Source organism: Oratosquilla oratoria, unplaced genomic scaffold, assembly GCF_046742065.1.
Source record: "Oratosquilla oratoria isolate Oo_2021 unplaced genomic scaffold, ASM4674206v1 SCAFFOLD135, whole genome shotgun sequence".
Lineage (NCBI taxonomy): Eukaryota > Metazoa > Arthropoda > Malacostraca > Stomatopoda > Squillidae > Oratosquilla > Oratosquilla oratoria.
In genome coordinates, this window is record NW_027467491.1 from 138,154 (window position 1) to 158,334 (window position 20,181).

General features: G+C 38.3%; 1 protein-coding gene across 8 annotated transcripts in view; it reads left to right on the forward strand.

Moving 5' to 3' along the window:
* Nucleotides 1–626: 626 nt before the first annotated feature.
* Nucleotides 627–20,181, forward strand: part of LOC143022663 (uncharacterized) — a 42,808-nt gene continuing 23,253 nt past the window's right edge. For 3 of the 8 annotated variants that reach the window (XR_012966117.1, XR_012966115.1, XR_012966114.1), the window contains exons 1-3: nt 627–766; nt 11,441–11,561; nt 19,885–20,176. The gene's annotated coding sequence lies outside the window, so the exon portion shown is untranslated. Of the gene's footprint in view, nt 767–1,213; nt 1,273–11,440; nt 11,562–15,838; nt 20,177–20,181 lie in introns of those variants that run through there. The other 5 variants (XR_012966121.1, XR_012966118.1, XR_012966116.1 and 2 more) reach the window with 5 other exon arrangements.

The window sequence follows — 20,181 nt, forward strand, 5'->3', positions numbered from 1 at the left end:
TATGTAGCATTTAATTCCTTCATCCATGTCGTTTATATAAATAGCAAACATTATTGGAGCTAATACAGAGCCTTGAGGGTATATTTATCATGCCTACCCATTTGAGTTATTTTCTCTTAGTATCACTCATTTTTCTTCCTTTCAAGAAGTCTCCCATCCATTCCAATACTTTTCCTTGTATTCCACCTATTAGTTCAATTTTTCTTAGTAGTTTTTTGTGTGATACTTTGTCGAAAGCCTTTTGTGGGTCCAGGAAGGCAGAATCTGCCCAGCCATCTCTTTCTTGTATTATGTCTATCAATCTATTATCTTGAGTACATGATCTTCCACTACTAAATCCAAATTGGTTGGGGCATAATATTTTGTTCTTTTCCAAGTGTTTAGTCCATTTTTTGAATAACTATTTCGCATATTTTTGCAATTGTGCTTGTAAGGGATATTATCATATTGGTCTGTATTTTGTGTGTGTGTATATACACATACATATTATTTGTCACGCTATGTTATTCAGTCTAATAAATAACTCCTCTTGTTTTCCCAAATATTCCTTCACAGTGAAAACTATCTATGAAATATTTAATTTCATATATCAAACGTTGCATTTTTAGCAAATGCGACTGCGCATTGAAACACAGTTGGCGAATGTAAGCGTCGGGAGAAAACTGAAAGGTGAAAGGTTACTAAATTATTCAAAATTGAAAGGAAATGGTATAAACATCCAAGTATAAAGATTGAAACCTGTTACCTTCTCCCAGATATTACAGAGGTAAGAAATAGTGACATCAACAATAGCTAACTGAAAGTTGAATCATTATCAACAAAACTGATAATTTAAAATTTGTGGAATTTCTATAACTTTTAACAAATGGTTATGGAGGACCAGTCGACTGCTGTGTCGATCAATTCATATAAAATCTAAAGTCATGATTCAAATACTGAATATTGGAAGAAAAATAAGAATAGTACACTGATTTGGCTTACATGTAAAAGTAATGCAATGTAGAAATATATATTTGTGAATAATTCTGTATTGACTGCATTGTCACTGACTTTTACTTTTGTACCGAGTCACAGTCGAAAGCTACTGGACAGTCACAATCATGATGATTGTCACTGTGACTGTCCAGTAGCTTTCGACTGTGACTCAGTACAAAAATGAAATTATTTCGATTTAATTAGATCTTTGTACAAAAATGGTAGAGGTTGCAGTTATCAATGAGAGTGGTATATAGATAGTAACAAGTTATCCAGTCTTACCTGATTTAAGATTAGGTAAATGGCACATTTAAAATATCAATATGCTGTATTTAATTCCTTTATAATTGTATTTGATTTTCTATTACTGAGATTGTGGCTGTTGTTAAACTTGCTCATATCATATGATAGGGGAATAATTTCTATTTATAGATTTGGGTAGGTTTTTACTTCCCATGATAATCATAATGCAAATATATAATATTAGGTACCCCGGAATCCGCGCGCGGTGCCACTGTCGATCATGTGTTGTTTTCATGGCCAAATGTTGCGGCCCACTAGCTTTTGTTTAGTTCAATTTGAATGCTTTCCGCGCTTTGCACATGCGCAAGATATTCAAATTACCTTGTTGTTTTGCAAGTGTAAGGCTAATTCTTGAAATAGAAATTTTTTTCAGCGGCTTAAGCGGAAATTTGGTTATCAAACTCGGCAACATAGTTTTCCGAGTAAAAATATTAAGGTAAGGAATGTCTAAACATAATTTTAAGTTACACAAACAAGTTTTTCAACCTATTTTCTCCCGGAATTGAGAAGCTTAATATCATTGACTTATTCGTGTTTGAGCTAAAGTCCCCGGAATTTAGCTATATCACCCATGAATCTGATGCGTCCAGTTCGTGTTTGTTGTTGTTTACACATCACCATCATGCCATGTCCATGAGAAGTGTCAAGACTAGTTACTAGTCTTGACACACACTACTACTTGATTACTTTCTACTACTAGTCTAGTCTAGTAGTAGTAGTAGAAGACTTCTACTACTACTTCTACCATGAATCTGATGCGTCCAGTTCGCGTTCGATTTTGTTTACTATTACCATTGACGACCAAAATCACACAATGACGGTTTTTGCTCAAATGCATAATTTATATATAAAAAATAGCATATGGTTGCATTATTTGACCTATTTTCTTTAAGATGTGTGATTTCCATGTAGAATGATCGAAGAGAAGTTACGTTTTTATCCTCTACAAAATTATCAACCGGCAACCAACGTCATTGTTTGGGTTTCGTCGGCGTTGGTTGCCGGCTGATAATTTTTCAGAGGATAAAAACGTAACTTCTCTTCGATCATTTTACGTGGAAATTATCCATTTTAAAGAAAATAGGTCAAATAATGCAACCATGTGCTATTTTTTATATATAAATTATGCATTTGAGCAAAAACCGTCATTGTGTGGTTTTGGTCGGCGTCGGTCGACTTCGGTCGGCGTTTAGCGACAGCTTCATGGTTGCCATGAAAAGGCAAATATGGTATGATGGAGATGTCTCACATTGTTTTTGACATGCTCATGTGATTTGTTGATCCATAAAACCCAAGTATTCCGAATTTTAATAAAATTGGACCAGTGGTTTAGAGTTAATGTGTATTTCTTCAACGAAATCTTTACAAATTACCACCCTTAATTCTAACACTTTGTTATGGTAAAGTCGAGCCAAAAATGCGGGCTAAGAAAATAATTCAAAAAATCGTATCGCCCTTATTTTTCAAGCTATTTCAAAAATTTAAAAAGCATTTTGTTTCTAATAAAGTTGTCTTTCATATGCAACAATAATATAAAGGTTAATTTTTTTTTGAAAATTTTGTGGGGGTACCTATATATATATATTTTTTTTTTCACTTTTTCTTCATTTTATTAAAGAAACAAATGAAAAGTGATAGCACTGTCTTATTATCTAAAAAGAAAATAAGTAACATCCCCTGCTTTGGAGTAATTGTTTTAAGTGCATTAGATGATTAGTTTCTTCAGAGCCCTGAAGGACATGTCACATTAGCAGGAGAATTTTACCATCTGTTAGCCAGAACAGCAAAAGAAGTTTTGCAGGGCAGTAAAAGCCCTTTAAGGCCAAGGCAGCCAAAAGTTGGACAATTTATAGTTTCACCCAACTAACGATTTTGATATATGGCTTATGTTTTTCTGGTGAGAAATGCTGTGATATGAACGATGGTGTACATCATTTCCATCACAAATGCGTACTTTTCAAGTAATTAATTATTGAACTTATGCACTATGCCCACATCTCCCCAACAGTCTGGGGGGACCTGTGGGAAATTGGGGTTTTTGGGTGGGGAGCACTAATAAATCGAGTAATGCGCATTGCAAAACAGATATATAATGAACAAGAACACATAAAAAAAAGATTTAAAAAAACATAAATTTCACCTTTGAGGTCCAGAGTGTGGTCAGCTAATACGAGCGGTAACCAAGTTTGTTAACTAACAATTCAAAATATTTGTTGTTATATCTACCACATTTAGCAAAGGCCACTCCACCCGCGCAGGAGTTGCTAACCGTAAACTAACGTAACCTAACCGTTTGGTTAGGTTAGGTTACATTAGGTTTGGTTAGGTTAGGATAGGTTAGGTTAGGTTTGCTTAGGTTAGGTTAAGTTTGCTTAGGTTAGGTAAGTTTACGTTCATTTAGGTTTGGTTGGGTTAGGTTATGTTAGGATTGGATAGGTTACGTTAGAATAGGTTTGCTTAGGTTAGGTTTGGGTAGGTTAAATTACGTCTGGTTAGGTTACGTTGGGTTTGGTTAGGTTATGTTACATTAGGTTAGGTTACGTTAGTTTATGGTTAGCAACTCCTGCGCGGATGGAGTGACCTTCACTAAATGTAGTGGATATAACAACAAATAATTTGAATCATTGGTAAACAAACATGGCTACCACTCGTGTTAGCTGACCACACCCCAGGCCTCAAAGGTGATTTTTTTTTTTTTTTTTTTGTGTTCTTGTTCATTTTATACTTGTTTTGCAATATACATTACTCAATTTATTAGTGCTCCCAACCCAAAAAACCCTGATTTCCCAAAGGTCCCCCCACATCGTTGGGGAGATGTAGACATAGTTCAACTTCAATAATTAATTACTTGAAAAGTATGCATTTGCGACGGAAATGATGTACACCATTGTTCATTTCACAACATTTCTCACCAGAAACACATAAGCCACACATGAAAATCGTTGGTTAGGTGAAACTATAAATTGACCGATTTTATTTCAAGTATAATTAGGCCTACAATCATTAATAATGACGATGATGATATGGTTTAACAACACAAACTGAAACTCCCCCCAATTGGAAGGCTGGGACGGTGCCCCTCACAGAGGAATTTGTAGCATGGAATTTAATGAACCATAATGCCCTTGGTTCAACTTCACTGATGGCAGGGTTCGAACTGCCATCCCCTCGACCTTCGCTGTCAGTAATGATGGCCTAACCCGCTCAGCCAGCGAGCTTCCTAATGAATGATAAATACTGATGAAAAGAAATAAGCAGGGTGTCATTACAAAGGAAGAGCATCCTAACATGGGACCTTTTGGTCCATAACTAGGTCAGATACAAAAAAAAATAAAATAAACAAATCAATAAATATGAAATGAGTAATTAATTAATGTAGATAATAATAAACATAGATGATAATACATAAAAATGGTAAATGATAATAAACTAATAAATGAAATAAATGGCAGGTATTATAGCATATTTTCTAGGTGTTTATGTAAAGGAATCTTAAAGCTTTGAGCTATTCTAAATTGCACTGCCTCTGCGATGTTTGTGTATGTATTTACCTAGTTGTATTTTACAGGAAGGGGAGCTACGCTCATGGTGTCCCGCCTTTGTATCTCGCAGTGTCTAGGTTGCTCTGAAATTCATGAATGGTTTTTGCACACACTATATTTTGGTCCAGTTCCAAGTGTCCACCACTGTATGTGGGAAACTGTTCATCAGATCTCTTCTATAATAATGTTTATTGAGTTTCTTTCCATGTCCGCTTGTGTTTCTCTTGGCCCAGTTTAACAAGTCTTCTCTTGAGTATTTCTGTGCCCTTCATGATTCTATAGATGGTCGGTAGGTCGCCTCTCTTCTTTGCTCAAAAGTCGTAATATAAGTAATAAAATAAACCGTGACCTCCATTCTCTTCATTCTCCTCCCCATTCTTCTACTCCTCCTCCTCATTCTCTTCATTATCATCCTTCCTCCTCCGCTTCCTCCTTGTCCTGCTCCTCCTCCTACTCCTCCTCTGCCTTCTCTTCCTCCCCTTCTGCCTTCTTCTCCTCCTCCCCCTCCTCTGCCCTCTCCTCATTCCAAAGGATTACAAAGGAGGAGCATGGTGGCAGGAGACCTTTTGGTCCATAACTAGATCGGATGCAGAAAATATATAATGATAAATGAATAAAAGAAAAATAAATTAAAATGATAATACAGTAATATAAATGATAATAAATAAGATGAATAAATGCATAGGTGTAGTTGAATAATGAACAAACAGGTAAATGGTAAATAATAATAAATTGACAGATAATTGATGATAAATATCAAGCAAATAATAAAAAACAATATAAAATAAATGGCAGGCATTACAGCATCTTGGTTAGGTGTTTATCTAAATGAATCTTAAAGCTTCGAACTGAACTACATTGCACTGCCTCTGCAGGAAGTTTGTTCCATTCATTAACTACATGGGTGGCAAAGTTGTTTCTACCCACTTCCAAATTGAATATATTTCCTGACAGTTTGAGATAATTTTTTCTTGTCTGATTCTCATTCAGTGTGAAAATTTGATCACTTGATATCAGTTCCCTTTAGAATCTTAAATACCTGTATCAAGTCACATTGGAGTCTATGCTATTTTTTTACTCCTTCACCACATCCTCTGCCTCCTCCTCCTTCACCTATTTATCCTCCTCCCTCTCCACTCCTTATCCTCCTCCCCCTCCTTATCTTCCTCCTCCTTTTACCATTGGTGACGTAGAAAACATATCATGTCAATACAATACGAACAACATTCCAAGTGTTTCTGTAAGGGAGAACCCAAGGGACTCTTCCCCTTTTGGGTCTGCAGAATTTCAGTCGGGGAATCTCGAGGCAACGGCAAATATTATTCCTCCCCCGTCATCCGTTGCCCTTATTGTACCTTTCCAGCAAATCCCTTCCTCTCTTAATGTTTGTAACTATTTTTTATTATTCTTTATATTATTATTATTATGTGCTGTGGTACCATTTATTATAATTTCATATATTATTTATTATTATTATTATGTGCTGTGTGTTGCGACACTGCTTCTGACCCAGGGCAGTGGGCGGATTGCAGGGATGACCCATCATCCAGGAGGAGCCAAGAAAAGAGGGAGGGAGGGGTGGTGAGTGGGAGTACAGTGTGTTGGGGATGCAATGGGTGGGGGTGGATTTCATGCCTTTGTTTTTGGCTATCTCCCTTATAAGGGGGAAAAAGCCATTGATATATATGTGTGTGTGTGTGTGTATTTACCTAGTATTTACCTAGTTGTATTTTGCGGGAAGGGGAGCTATGCTCGTGTTGTCCCGCCTTTGTATCTTGCAGTGTCTAGTTTGTTTTTAAACTCATGAATGGTTTTTGCGCATACTATTTCATTGTCCAGTTTGTTCCAAGTGTCCAAAACTCTATGAGGAAAACTGTTTTTCTTCAGTTCTCTTCTATGTGTGTGTGTATTTACCTAGTTGTATTTACCTAGTTGTATTTTACGGGAAGGGGAGCTATGCTCGTGGAGTCCCGTCTTCATATCTCATTTTATCTAAACTATTTTTAAATTCATGTATTGTTTTTGCACACACCACTTTCTCATCTAACTTGTTCCAACTGTCTATTGCTCTGTGAGGAAAGCTGTTCTTTTTAAAATCTCTTCTATAGCTGTCTTTTTTTATTTTCTTTCCGTGTCCTCTTGTATTTCTGTCATCCCATTTTATCAGATTCTCTCTATCAGTAATTTCTATGCCTTTCATGATTCTGTAAATAGCTATCAAATCTCCTCTCTCTCTTCTTTGCTCTAGTGTCTGTAGTTTAAGTTTTTGTAGTCTCTCTTCATATGATAGTTTTGAGAGTGTTGGTGCCAGTTTTGTAATTGCTCTTTGTATTCTTTCAAGTTTTTTTATACATTTTTTTGTACTTGGTGACCATATCGTTGCTGCATATTCCAATCTTGGTCTTATCAGGGTGATTAGGATTTTCCTCACCATTTCTTCATCCAGGTATGTAAATGCCACTTTGATTGTTCTTATTAAATTATAAGTTTCTCCAAAAATCTTATTTATATGTTTCTCAGGTGACATATTATTCATAACAATGACTCCCAGGTCCTTCTCATTTTCTACTTTTTTTATTCCTTCTTTTCCCAAATTATATGATCCTGTTATTCTGTTTTTGCTTTTTCCAAATTCCATTATACTACACTTTTTTGTATTGAACTCCATCTCCCACTTCCTACTCCATTCTTGTACTTTATTTAGATCTCTCTGTAGTGATTCACAATCTTCTTCAGTTTTCACTCTTTTCAGTAATTTTGCATCATCTGCAAAGAAGCTCATATAGCTTTCAATTCCTTCATCCATATCATTAATATATATAGCAAACATTATTGGGGCCAGAACTGTTCCCTGCGGGACACCGCTTATTACTTCATTCCATTTTGAGTGCTGATCTCTTATCACTACTCTCATTTTTCTTTCTTGCAAAAAGTCTTCCATCCAATTTAGCAATTTACCTTGTATTCCTCCTTCATATTCTAATTTCTTAAGCAACTTCTTATGTGGTACTTTGTCAAAAGCTTTTTTTAGGTCTAGAAATGCACAATCAGCCCATCCATCTCTTTCTTGTATTATATCTATTAGCCTTGAATAGAAACATATTAAATTGGTGACGCATGATCGTCCTTGTCTGAATCCAAATTGCCTTGGATTTAGTACGTTGTTTTTTTCCAAGTATTTTACCCATCTACTTTTGATAATTCTTTCACATATTTTTGCTATTGTACTTGTTAGAGAGACTGGTCTATAGTTGGTAGGTTCTTCTTTATTTCCTCCTTTATATATAGGTACTATATTTGCTTTTTTCCAATCTTCTGGAACTTTTCCTTCTTTTAAGGAACTGCTTATTATGCTATGTATTTTGTCTGCCAGTTCATTCCTGCATTCTTTCAGAATCCAGTTTGCTATTTCATCTGGCCCATGCGATTTTCTGACATCAAAATTACCCAAGTGTGTCAATATTTCATTCTTTGTTACTTCTATTTCTTCCATAGGGGGGACTTTTTCCTTCCACTCAATCTCTTCAGGTTGTATATTTTCCCTTGTAAACACTGATTTAAAATGTTTGTTCATAATTTCTGCCATTTCCATTTCCTCAGTGTATTCAACTCCTCCTTGTCTTAATTTCTCTAAGTCTTGTTTGTTTTTCAGTTTATTGTTTACAAATCTGTAGAATAGTTTTGGTTGATCTTTACACTTTTCTATAACATCTTTTTCATATTTTCTTTTTTCCTCTCTGCACTTTTGTACATATTCATTTCTATAACCAGTATATATTTTCCATTTTTCAGGTCTTCTGTCTTTTTTCCATCTGTTCCAGGCTTTGTCTCTTTTGTCTTTTAACTCCCTACAACTTTTGTTGTACCAGCATTTTACATATTCTTTTTCTTGTTTTTGTCTTGGGACATACTTTTCCACTCCTTTTTTGTAAATTTTTGTCAAAATATTCCATTTCTCTTCCACTGTTGTTTCTTCTTTGTATATTTCTTCCCAGTTTTCTTGTTGGAAGAATTCTCTTATTTTATCAAAGTTTGTTTTTTCATACATCATTCTTCCTTTTCTATATTGTTCATTTCTTTTCATATATTTTTCTTCATTAAGTTCCAGTTCAATCAATATGTGGTCACTTTTACCTATTGGTGTTTTATATTCAATCTTGTCCACTATTCTAGGTTCAGATGTAATTATTAAGTCTAGCCTCGATGGTTCTTCTTCATTTCTATACCTAGTGTTCTCTTGTATCCATTGTGTCATTGAATGGTCAGTAATCATCTCAAGTAGAGCATTTCCCCATGAGTCATCACCACTCTTTACTGTCATTTCTTCCCAGCAGATTTCTTTGCAATTAAAGTCGCCCATCATAACTATTCTTCCTCCGTCTTCCATTATTTTAGTTAATGCTATCTTTGTGTCCTCTAACATACTTTTATGTTCACTCTCCTCCCATGAGGCTGTTTTCGGAGGCACATAATTGATCACAAATTGTCTGCTCTTCTTATCTCGGTCTTCCACTTCTATCATAATCATCTCTACTGTATTCTTTCCATATATGACACCTTTCACGTTTATATCCTTCTTAGTCAGGAACATAACTCCACCCCCTTGTTTTTTCTCTCTGTTTCTAATCCAATAATTGTATGTATCATGTCCTACACTGTTGGGTGGTAGTGGGCCTTTTAATTTTGTTTCTACAATTCCCATTATGTCCGGTTCTTTTTCTTTCAAATAATCATTCAGTTCATTCAATCCTGTTATCAATCCATCTATATTTGTGTAAGACACTCTTAGTTTTCTGCCACTTCCATTGTATTCTCTGTTTCCCTTATGTTTTTCTTTAGTATGTCGAACTGCTTTATTTTCATGTTCACTACTCTCCAATAGAATCTCTCTTTCTCTGACTCCGTTCTTTCCTCGTTTTTTGCCTTAGCTTCAATTCTTTTCTGCTTTTCTGCCTCTCTTTCCTCCTTATTCATTTCTCTTTTTATCCATACCTTTTTATATTGATCATTTGTTGCTAGTTTCCCTGTCTTGGATAGAATTTTCTCTGCTGTTGTTTGTGACCTGAATTTAATCTTAATTGGTCTGGTCTTATCTGTACTATATTTTCCGAGTCTGAATTTTTCCTCAATTTCCTTTATAATTTCTGGTTCATCTTCCTGGACTAATTTTAATAAACTGCTTACTCTTTCATTTTCCTCCTTGATTCTTGCGGTTCTATCTGGGTTATGTTTCTCTTCCATTCCTAATATAATTATACATTTCTTTTTGTCAGCTAATTCTCTTACTATATTCTCCTTCTGTCTCATCACTTTAATAACTGAGTCTTCATTATGTTCTTTCAATTGCTGTTTGACTATGTCAGTGAATGAAACCTTATTCCCTTCTTGAGTTATTCTCCAATTTTTAGCTTCTGTAGCTATTTTCTCTCTGTTTTCATTACTATTCTTCTTCAATTTCTCATTCTCCTCCTTTACATTTCCTAACTGTCTTTTTAGGTCCTCTATTTCTTCAGTTAAGTTTCTGTTAGCCTTCTCTAGTTGTTCCAACCTTTCAATTCTTTGGAAAATGGAGTCTACGTTACCTAACTTACGCTCCAAGTCCTCGATCACCTTATCAACTCTCTCCTCTAGTCTTATCAGTCGGGGGGGGGGGGGGTTGTGTCCCCCCCCACCCTCTTGAAATCCCTGGAACATATTCTCGTCACTTTCTTCTGTATTGCTCCTCTCTATACTTCTAATCTTTACATTTTTATTAGACATTTGATCCTCGCTAAGTCTTTTGTTTACCTTCCGCTTGTCTGGCTGGGCAAAGTCTACTCCCTCCTCATTTCCTTCCATTTCCCTCAGTAATCCCTCCCCTTTTCCTCTTTCCCTACGTTCCCACTACTCCACGAGCAATTTCCCCCCACCCTGCAAAAACACTAGGCACTTCTCTTTGCGTTGGGATCCACAGACTTCACTTTTCTTCAGAACGTCTTCTAAGCCGTCCATTCGTTGAAGTGTGTGTGTGTGTGTGTGTGTGTGTGTGTTATTTTGACAAATGGAAATAAACTTCACCGCAAGGACTTGAACCTTTGCCGTAGTGACTGCTTATTCTGAAACAAAGGCAATAGCATTTGTCAAAATGACACAGCTTATTGGAGGGCTTGCCATAATAAAGACTTGGTGAAATTAGAATAGAGACCGAGCTGGCCTAGTACCGTCAGGGAACCTCCAGGTTGAGATGGTGGTTCCTTTTATAGTACAGCCTTGGTGGCTTGATGCTATCGCCTTTGTTTCAGAATAAGCAGTCACTATGCCAAAGGTTCAAGTCCTTTCGGTGGTGTTTATTTCCATATATATATATATATATATATATATATATATATATATATATATATATATATATATATATATATATATATATATATTCTGATTAAAGTCAACTGCGCTAATAGCTTTGGCTATTTTAAGATACAACTTCTTCAGTTGGAAGAATATCTTTTTTTCTCCATAGTTCAAAGTATGAACAAAATCATTCATGATGTCAATGATGCTGATGAATGCCGAAAAATATAATAATATTATGTAACAGTACAAAAAGCTGACACCGAAAACTTAATTTTTTTCGCCTCCTGCAGAGGCTTCTTCAGGGCGAGAACTACAACTCCGATGGCTATAAGGTCTACTATCGATGAAGAGTAAGCTGACCGTCACGCTTTTTGAAGCAGGGAAAGTTGGAAGTAGGAGAGATCACCGAAGGTACCGTATATACTCCTCTATAGGTCGATCTCGTGTAAAGGTTGACCCCCCATTTTTGGCCAAAAACTCTAGAATTTTCCATATACCTCATGCATAGGTCGAGTGGCTTGTTTTTATTTTGGTGCTTTGAGCATTCCACTGTCTTAATGCTTTGAAGTGGCGTGGCTTGCCTGGTATAGCAATTGATTATTATGGTTTTTTCACTTCATTAATTCTGATGTATTTTGGTTTATGTTTTTTCAAGTTGATTGATTTTAATATCTAATAAGTTTCACTGAAGTTGCCATTTCAGCAGAGTGAAAAACTTGAACAGATTACCAAGTTGTTGTTTTTTCATGAAAGTAGCAGTTGCCGACAAGACTGACGAGTTAAACACCATATGAGGACGGAGCCTTTATTTGTACAATGTTTCGCTTATTACAGCCTTTTCAAGTACAAGTTGAGATACATATGCTTGAGATTAAATAAGGGGAAAGGAGGGAACGGGGAGAGAAAAGAAATGGGGGGAAGGAAGAGGAGGAGGAGGAGGGTGATTGAACACTGGGAAAGGTTGAGAATGCTGGCCCAAACGTCCGTGGACAAAATGTTCACAAAGGGTGGTTTAAATATTTTAATTTTTTTTGCTGGCCATGGGTATTAGGGGAATTATGTGGGGCGAGATGTTGAACATACCCCTATTTTGTTCAATAGTGTTCGTTCCTTGAATGATCGCTGCTTCTAAACACTTCCTGCGGATTTTGTCTGGTTCTTTTATCAGCAGCTCTGCATTCTTCCAGTCCATAAGATGGTTTTCCTTGTTTCTATGTGTCACACATACATAGGTGGTGACATCATGTCTGACGTCGTAATGATGTTCACGTATTCCTGTATTCAGGTTGTGTGATGTTTCTCCTATGTAAACTTTATCACATCCTGAACACGGAATACGATAAACACCAGCTTTGGTGCCCAGTGTTTGGTTGTTGTGTATTTTCGTCTTCGTGATGTCTTTCATCGTCCTGCTTGTCTGGCACACTACTTCCAAATTGGTGGTTCTTAAAATATGTGTCAGGTTGGTGGCAATGTCGCTGGTTGGCAACACGAGACGTCTTGTTGTGTAGCAGGACAGCACAACAAGGCGTCTCGTGTTACATTGTTTTGGTAATGGTAACAATAATATATACCATATAGAAAGCTAAATTTGAGAATATCACAGCATTTTATTATTTTTCAACCAACTATGGGCACTATAATAGTATACATGATATAATAAGCTTGCCTGTGCTAAGAATTTTAACAAACAGGTAAACCCACAGTATGGGGTTACCGTATCTAGAAGGAATTTCACATGTTTTGGTACATACCGTGTATTTCATGTCCCCATTGTTTACTGGTAGTAACTAGTAGGTAAATATTTTGATTTCTGAACCTAAAGAAAAGGTAAGAGTTCTTCCTAGCCTTTCTTGTCATGTCTGGATTTCAACCTAACCTAACAACCTAGAAGGAATTTCACATGTTTTGGTACATACCGTGTATTTCATGTCCCCATTGTTTACTGGTAGTAACTAGTAGGTAAATATTTTGATTTCTGAACCTAAAGAAAAGGTAAGAGTTCTTCCTAGCCTTTCTTGTCATGTCTGGATTTCAACCTAACAAGATTATTACTTGTGTATAGGTCGACCCCTAGGTTTTGGCCTAAATATTTTTCCTTAAGATTTCGACCTATAGATGAGTATACAAGGTACCTAGGTGAGGTCACCGGGAAAAGACAGGGTCCGAGGAAGTCACTAGGTGAGGTCACAAGAGAAGGTGGTGTAGGAAGAAGAATGACTTTGGGAGAGATCACTAGGCGGAGTAGAGGATGTTGAGAGGAGTCCCTGGGTGAGGTCACTAGGAGGGATAGGGAAGGTCATCATTCTCATCACAGACTGCAAAGAGGAAGCTCTAGCTTGGCTTCTAGTTCTTGGTCCTGTGTGATGGGGGTATTGGTGTTGCTGAGGGTCCTGGCAACCACTATGTTCCTGAGGGGGTTCAGGGTCAAGTTGTCTATGAGATCGTTGGTGGGCAAGGTGTTCCTGGGGGTGGGCTGATGGGAGGATGAAGTCTGTGGCTTGTTGTATGTTGATGGAGGGCTGTTGAGTTGTGATAGATACAGCTTCAGCGATCTGCAATCTTTTAAGATTTATTTCTTTGTGGAGTATAATAGTGTTGTGTATTAATGTGTTCATTGGGGGGTTCATGTCGTGGTGGTCAATGTAAGGGGGAAGAAAGCCTTTGGTATGTATATGTATGTGTATATGAGCCATACATTAGCCCAATTAGTTTGATTCCTGGAACATGCTTTGGGCATTGTCGCATTTTTAGGGTTATATGTATTATTATTATTATGTGGGAGTGGATTTATGCCTTTGACTACCTCCCTTGTAAGGAGGAAAAAGCTGTTGGTATATCTATGTATTATTTTGTTATATATATATATATATATATATATATATATATGTGTGTGTAAATATAGTTTTTATTACTTTATTATTTATACATATATTTTTTATTACTTTTTTTTTTTTAGTATATCAGTACAATATTAAATTTGATACAACTAGAAAGATTCCTTATCATATATAGTTTTTAAGTTTGTAGTTTAAATTGTAACCATATATTGGAAGGTTATTTCATTGCTTTGTTGGATAAACTGAATTGTGTAACTTTGATTAATCTTTGTCAGAATATAGCCTCCTTGTAGATGGATTAGAAAAGAAAATTATAATAGTGACTCCCCGTTTTGGCTGAGTAGGATTTTGAATGTCTGATTTTTACACGAGTTTGTTTGTGCCAGCAGGTGCATCCACTGCCGCATCAGAAACGGGTTAGAAGTGTCCAGATCTTCACTGCGGTGCAAAGAATGCCGCTGACCTCTTGAATTGTGCCAAGTGCAAGTAGACTCAGAGAACAATTGAAGGGCATAATTTAATTCGTGTTTCACAGCATGGTTTCTCCAAGGGTAAGTCATGTGTGACTAATCTTCTATCCTTTTACACTAAGGTATATAAGGCGGCAGACAACAATGAAAATTACGATGTTATTTACCTTGACTTTAGCAAAGCGTTCGACAAAGTGCCACACCAGAGACTACTAAATAAAATCAAAGCCCATGGCATAGGAGGAAAAGTGTTAGAATGGATTAGAGCTTGGATTAGTAACAGAAAGCAAAGGGTCACCATAAATGGAATAAAATCTAGGTGGGGCAATGTTACTAGCGGGGTTCCCCAGGGCTCGGTTTTGGGTCCCTTGTTGTTCATTATGTATATAAACGACTTAGACGAAGGGTTAAATAGTGATGTTAGTAAGTTTGCGGACGACACTAAAATAGGACGCCTAATTAGGTCAGGAGACGACGCCCAGATTCTGCAGGATGACCTTAATAAGCTGTTAACATGGTCGGTGAAGTGGCAAATGAACTTCAATATCTCTAAGTGTAGCGTGTTAAACGTAGGGCTACACAACCCCGAAAATAGATACAACTTAGATAACACGTTTTTAGAAAAATCTGAGTGCGAGAGGGACTTGGGAGTTCTGGTGAGTCCGGACCTTAAAACCAGGAAGCAGTGTATTAGCGCCAGAAATAAAGCTAACAGCGCATTAGGCTTCATTGCTAGGACGGTAACGAATAGAAGTGCAGAGGTAATTATTAAACTCTACCTAGCGATAGTTAGACCCATCCTTGACTATGCGGTACAGTTTTGGTCTCCGTCCTACAGAATGGACGTAAATTCATTAGAATCAGTACAGAGAAGAATGACCAAAATGATACAAGGACTCGGAAATTTGCCTTACGAAGAGAGGCTTAGGCACCTAAACTTACACTCTCTGGAAAGACGCAGAGTGCGGGGTGATCTAATAGAAGTGTTCAAGTGGATCAAAGGCTATAACAAGGGTGATGCAAACAAGGTCATCATAATAAAACAACAGGGCAGGACTCGCAGTAATGGGTACAAACTGGACAAATTTAGATTTAAGAAGGAAATAGGCAAGAATTGGTTTACTAATAGGGTGGTCGATGAATGGAATAAACTTAGTAACCATGTAGTAAGCGCTGAAACTATCAGTTGTTTTAAAAAACGATTAGACAACTTTATGGATGGGGATGACAGGTGGTGATGGATACGGAGCTGCCTAGTGTAGGCCTTATGGTCTTTTGCAGTCTCCTTTATTTCTTATGTTCTTATGTTATGTTCAAGTGCAAGTTCCCCAAGAGAATGAATGAGTCCAGTACTATGGGTTTGCCGCTGCTAAAGGTGGGGGAATTAGGGCGTGCACACGTAAGACCCTTCGTCCACGGGGAGCTAAGATGAGAGGGAAATGAGGGTGGTGGATGGGAGTGGCCTTTGGGTTGGCTACCTCCCTAATAAGGGGTAAAAAGGGCATCTGTTCTGAGTAACGACTGCCGCTCACCTCGGATGTGAAGTGACTTTGACATCACTGTATTTTCCTAGTTGTGTTGTATGGGAAGTGGAGCTACACTCGTGGTGTCCCATCTTTGTATCTAGCAGTGTCTAGTTTGCTCTTAAATTTGTGTATGGCTTTTGCTCACTATATTGTTTTGTCGTAAGAGGCAACAAAAAATGGGACAGGGGATGGGATAAGGAGTCCTGCCACCTGTAGCCCCAAAGGGGACATTCCTAGAAAAGGTAAAGGCATAAGAAGGTCTGGGAGTTTTCCAACCAGTAGCCTAGGGTTTGGGTCTTTTAATGTGTGTGCATGTGGTACAGATGAAAGTAAAAGGGAAGAGATAGGCAGTATGTTTGTGAAAAGGAAGATGGATGGGTCGGCTTTGAGTGAAACTTAAGTTGAGAGGAAAGGGCGAGTCTGAGTTTGGGAGTGTAGTTGGGAGGTTCTTAGGAGTGAAGAGAGGGCGAGGGAGAGAAGGGGTGGCTCTACTAGGAAGTGAAGAGATAAGTAAGCATATAGTGGAGTGGAAGGAGGTTTCTTCAAGGTTGATGTGGATGAAGGTGAAGCTGGGAAGGGAGATGTGGGTTTTTTTTAAGTGCGTATAGGCCTGGTAGTGAGAAGAGTGTAGAGGAAAGGGAGGCTTTTTGGGTAGATATAAATGAGTGCATAGAGGGATTAGGGAGAAATGTCAATGTAGGTGTATTGGTAGACCTTAATGTTAGGGTAGGAAATGAACCAATAGATGGAGTGATTGGGAAGTATGGAGTTCCAGGTAAAAATCGTAGTGGAGAATTGATGGAGATGTGTCTTGAAAGAGAGTTGATGATAGTAAATACAGTGTTTAGGAAGAAAGTCAAGCATAAGTACACATGGGAGAGGGTGGTGGATGGAAGGGAGTTTTCTTCAAGGTTGATGTGGATGAAGGTGAAGCTGGGAAGGGAGATGTGGGTTTTTGTAAAGTGCGTATGGGCCTGGTAGTGAGAAGAGTGTAGAAGAAAGGGAAGCTTTTTTGGTAGATTTAAATGAGTGCCTAGAGGGATTAGGGAGAAACATCAATGAAGTAGTACTGGGAGACCTTAATGCCAGGGTAGGAAATAAACCAATTGACGGAGCGGTTGGGAAATGTGGAGTGAGGGGAAAGAAAAATAGTGGAGAGTTGATGATGTGTGTAGAGAGTTGATGATAGCAAACACAGTGTTTCAGAAGAAAGTCAAGCATAAATACACATGGGAGAGGGTGGTGGATGGAAGGGTGGTAGATAGAGCATTAATGGACTATGTAGTGGTAGGTAGGAGTATAATAGGAAGAGTTAAGGATGTACATGTACTAAGGGGAGAGGGTGGGGGAATATCAGATCATTTTTTGGAAGAAGGTAAGTTGAGAGTGGAGGATAGATGGAGAAAGAGGAAAAGGACAAAAGGTTGGGAGGTGCTTAGAGTGAACTCTAAAGGAAAAGGAGAAGGAGTACAAGAAGAAGCTGAAGGAGGAGTGGGAGGGAGTGAAGGATAGAGTAGGGCTAGGAGTGGAGGAGAAATGGGGATGGTTCAAAGAGGGAGTCATAAGGTGTGCAAAGATTGTGTGTGGAACAAGGAGGGCGGGAAGAAATAGAAGGAAGGGTAGTGAATGGTGGGATGAGGAAGCAAAGAAGGGTGTAGCAGAGAAGAAGCTGGCATTCATAGATTGGCTGCAAATTAGGACGAGGGGATCGTATGAGAGGTGCAAAGTAAAGAGATAGGAAGTTAAGCATAAGATAAAGGAAGCAAAGAGGAGAGCAGATGTGAAATGGGGTAAGAGTATGACAGAAAACCTTGAAAGTAATAAAAAGATGTTTTGAAAAGAAACTAAAAGAGGAAGAGGAGGCAAATCAAGTCGAGAAGAAAAGGTAAAAGGTGCAGATGGAGAGATGATAATGGAAGAGAAGGCAGTGAGAGGAAGGTGGGCAGAGTATTTAAGGGAGTTGCTAAATTTGGAGGAGGATAGGGAGGGAAAGGTAGTTGCAGTGGGAAGCACTAAGAAAATGAGAGTGATAAGTGAGTAAAATGGAGAAATAGGGAAGGATGAAGTGAAAGCAGCTGTTAAGATGATGAGAGCAGGTAAGGCATCTGGGTTGGATGGATGCCATGCAGAATGAAGAACGGAGGTACAGTTATGGTGGATTGGCTGATGAGGTTATTCAATGGTTCTTTAAGAGAAGGTAGAGTGCTGGAGGACTGGAGGAGTGCCTGTATAATTCTGCTTTACAAGTAAAAGGGGGAGAAGTGTGAGTGTAGTAGTTTCAGAGGGATCAGCTTTTTGAGTGTAGTCGGGAAGGCTTATGGGAGGGTCTTGATTGATAGGATTAAGAGAGGAACAGAGGGAGTAATTGGTGAGGAACAGTGTGGGTTTAGGACAGTAAGGGGTTGTGTAGATCAGATTTTTGTGGTAAAACAGATATATGAGAAAGCTATAGGAAAAAGTAAAGATTTTTTTTTTTTTTTTTTTTTTTTTTTTTTTTTTTTTTTTTTTTTCTTTTTTTTTTTTTACTTCTATGGATTTGGAAAAGGCTTATGACAGGGTAGACAGGAAGACACTGTGGGAGGTACTGCAGATATATGGGATAGGAGGAAAGCTGTTTAGAGCAGTCTAGAGTTTTTACAAGAGCAGTACAGCTTGTGTTAGGATTAGAAATAGAGTGAATGGTTTGAGGTAAAGGTGGGACTTCGTCAGGGATGTGTCATGTCACTATGGCTGTTCAACTTGTACATGGATGGGGTGGTGTGAGAGGTAAATGCAAGGGTAGTGGGTCAGGGATTGGAGATGGTTAAAGAAAATGGAGAAAAATGGAAGATAAGCCAATTGTTGTTTGCTGACAACACTGCACTTGTAGCAGGGTTAGAGGAGGGATTAAAGAAGTTAGTGAAGGAGTTTGGGAAGGTGTGCAAAAGAAGGGAAGTTGAAGGTAAATGTGGGTAAAAGGTGATGAGATGTACAAGGGGAGAGAGTGGCAGCAATTTGGAAATGAGTATTAAGGGAGAAAGATACTTGGGGGGCAAATGTGGCAGGAAAGGGAGGAGTGGAGGTTGAGGTAGAATGTAGACTGAGAAGCAAGTAAATGCCTTGGGGGATTAAAAAGTGTAATGAGAAATAGACACTTGGGAATGGATGCTAAGAGGAGATTGTATAATGGGGTGATTGTGCTGATAACACTGTATGGGGCAGAAACATGGAGTGTAAGAGATGAGTTTAAATGTGTTTGAGATTAAATGTCTGAGAAGTATGCTAAGGGTTACTAGGCTGGGTAGAGTGAGAAAGGAAGTGAGGAGGAGAGTGGGGTGGAAAAGGGAGTTGGGAGATAGGGTGGATGAAAGAGTATTGGGATGGTTTGGACACATGGAAAGAGTGAGTGAAGAAAGACTAGTAAAAGTGGTATGGAAGGCAGAAGTGGAAGGAGTGAACATGAGGGAGTGACCAAAGATGAGGTGGATGGATGGGGTAAAAGGGGTATTCCCTTCCCACTTTCATGGAAACAGTCACACACTAACACACTAAAGACCAACAGTCCAAAGTTTTTTCCCAGAGAGATCTTTTGGGAGTTCTGGGGACCCAGAAATTGTTGAGTGTTTCAGTAGACTGTAGTCTTACTCATCCATTTTTAAGAATTATTTGAGACAAATGAGAGAGTGATAGCTGGGGACGGGTAAAAGAAGATGGGCTAAGAATACGTTTATTGTCCTAACATTTCAGTCTCTGTGACCTTCTTCGGAGGACTGGGTCATAGAGACTGAAGCGTTAGGACAATAAACGTATTCTTAGCCCATCTTCGTTTACCCTTCCCCACCTATCACTTGCTCGTCCATCTTTACGTCATGTTAGCCGTGGAGCCGCACCCTCGTTTTACGAACAATTTCATTTGCAGGTGAAGGAACCCCTGTCCAGGCTTCAGCAGGTGGTGGACAAATCAAATGGCGAGGCAATAGGGGAGGAGAAGTCGCTCATGGATGCAAGCCACGACGTTCTCGGAGAGTGGCTCGACGCAGTGGAAGGACATGCCATCATGGACAGCAGCATCTTCATGGCCCTGCAGCATCTTCATGGCCCTGCAGCAGTACCATGAGAACGATTTCAACAACAACATGAAAGCTCTCAATGTAAGGACAGGTGTGGGAACAAGCTTTTTGACTCCTGATCCAGTGCGATCTTTTCCTCAGGTGAT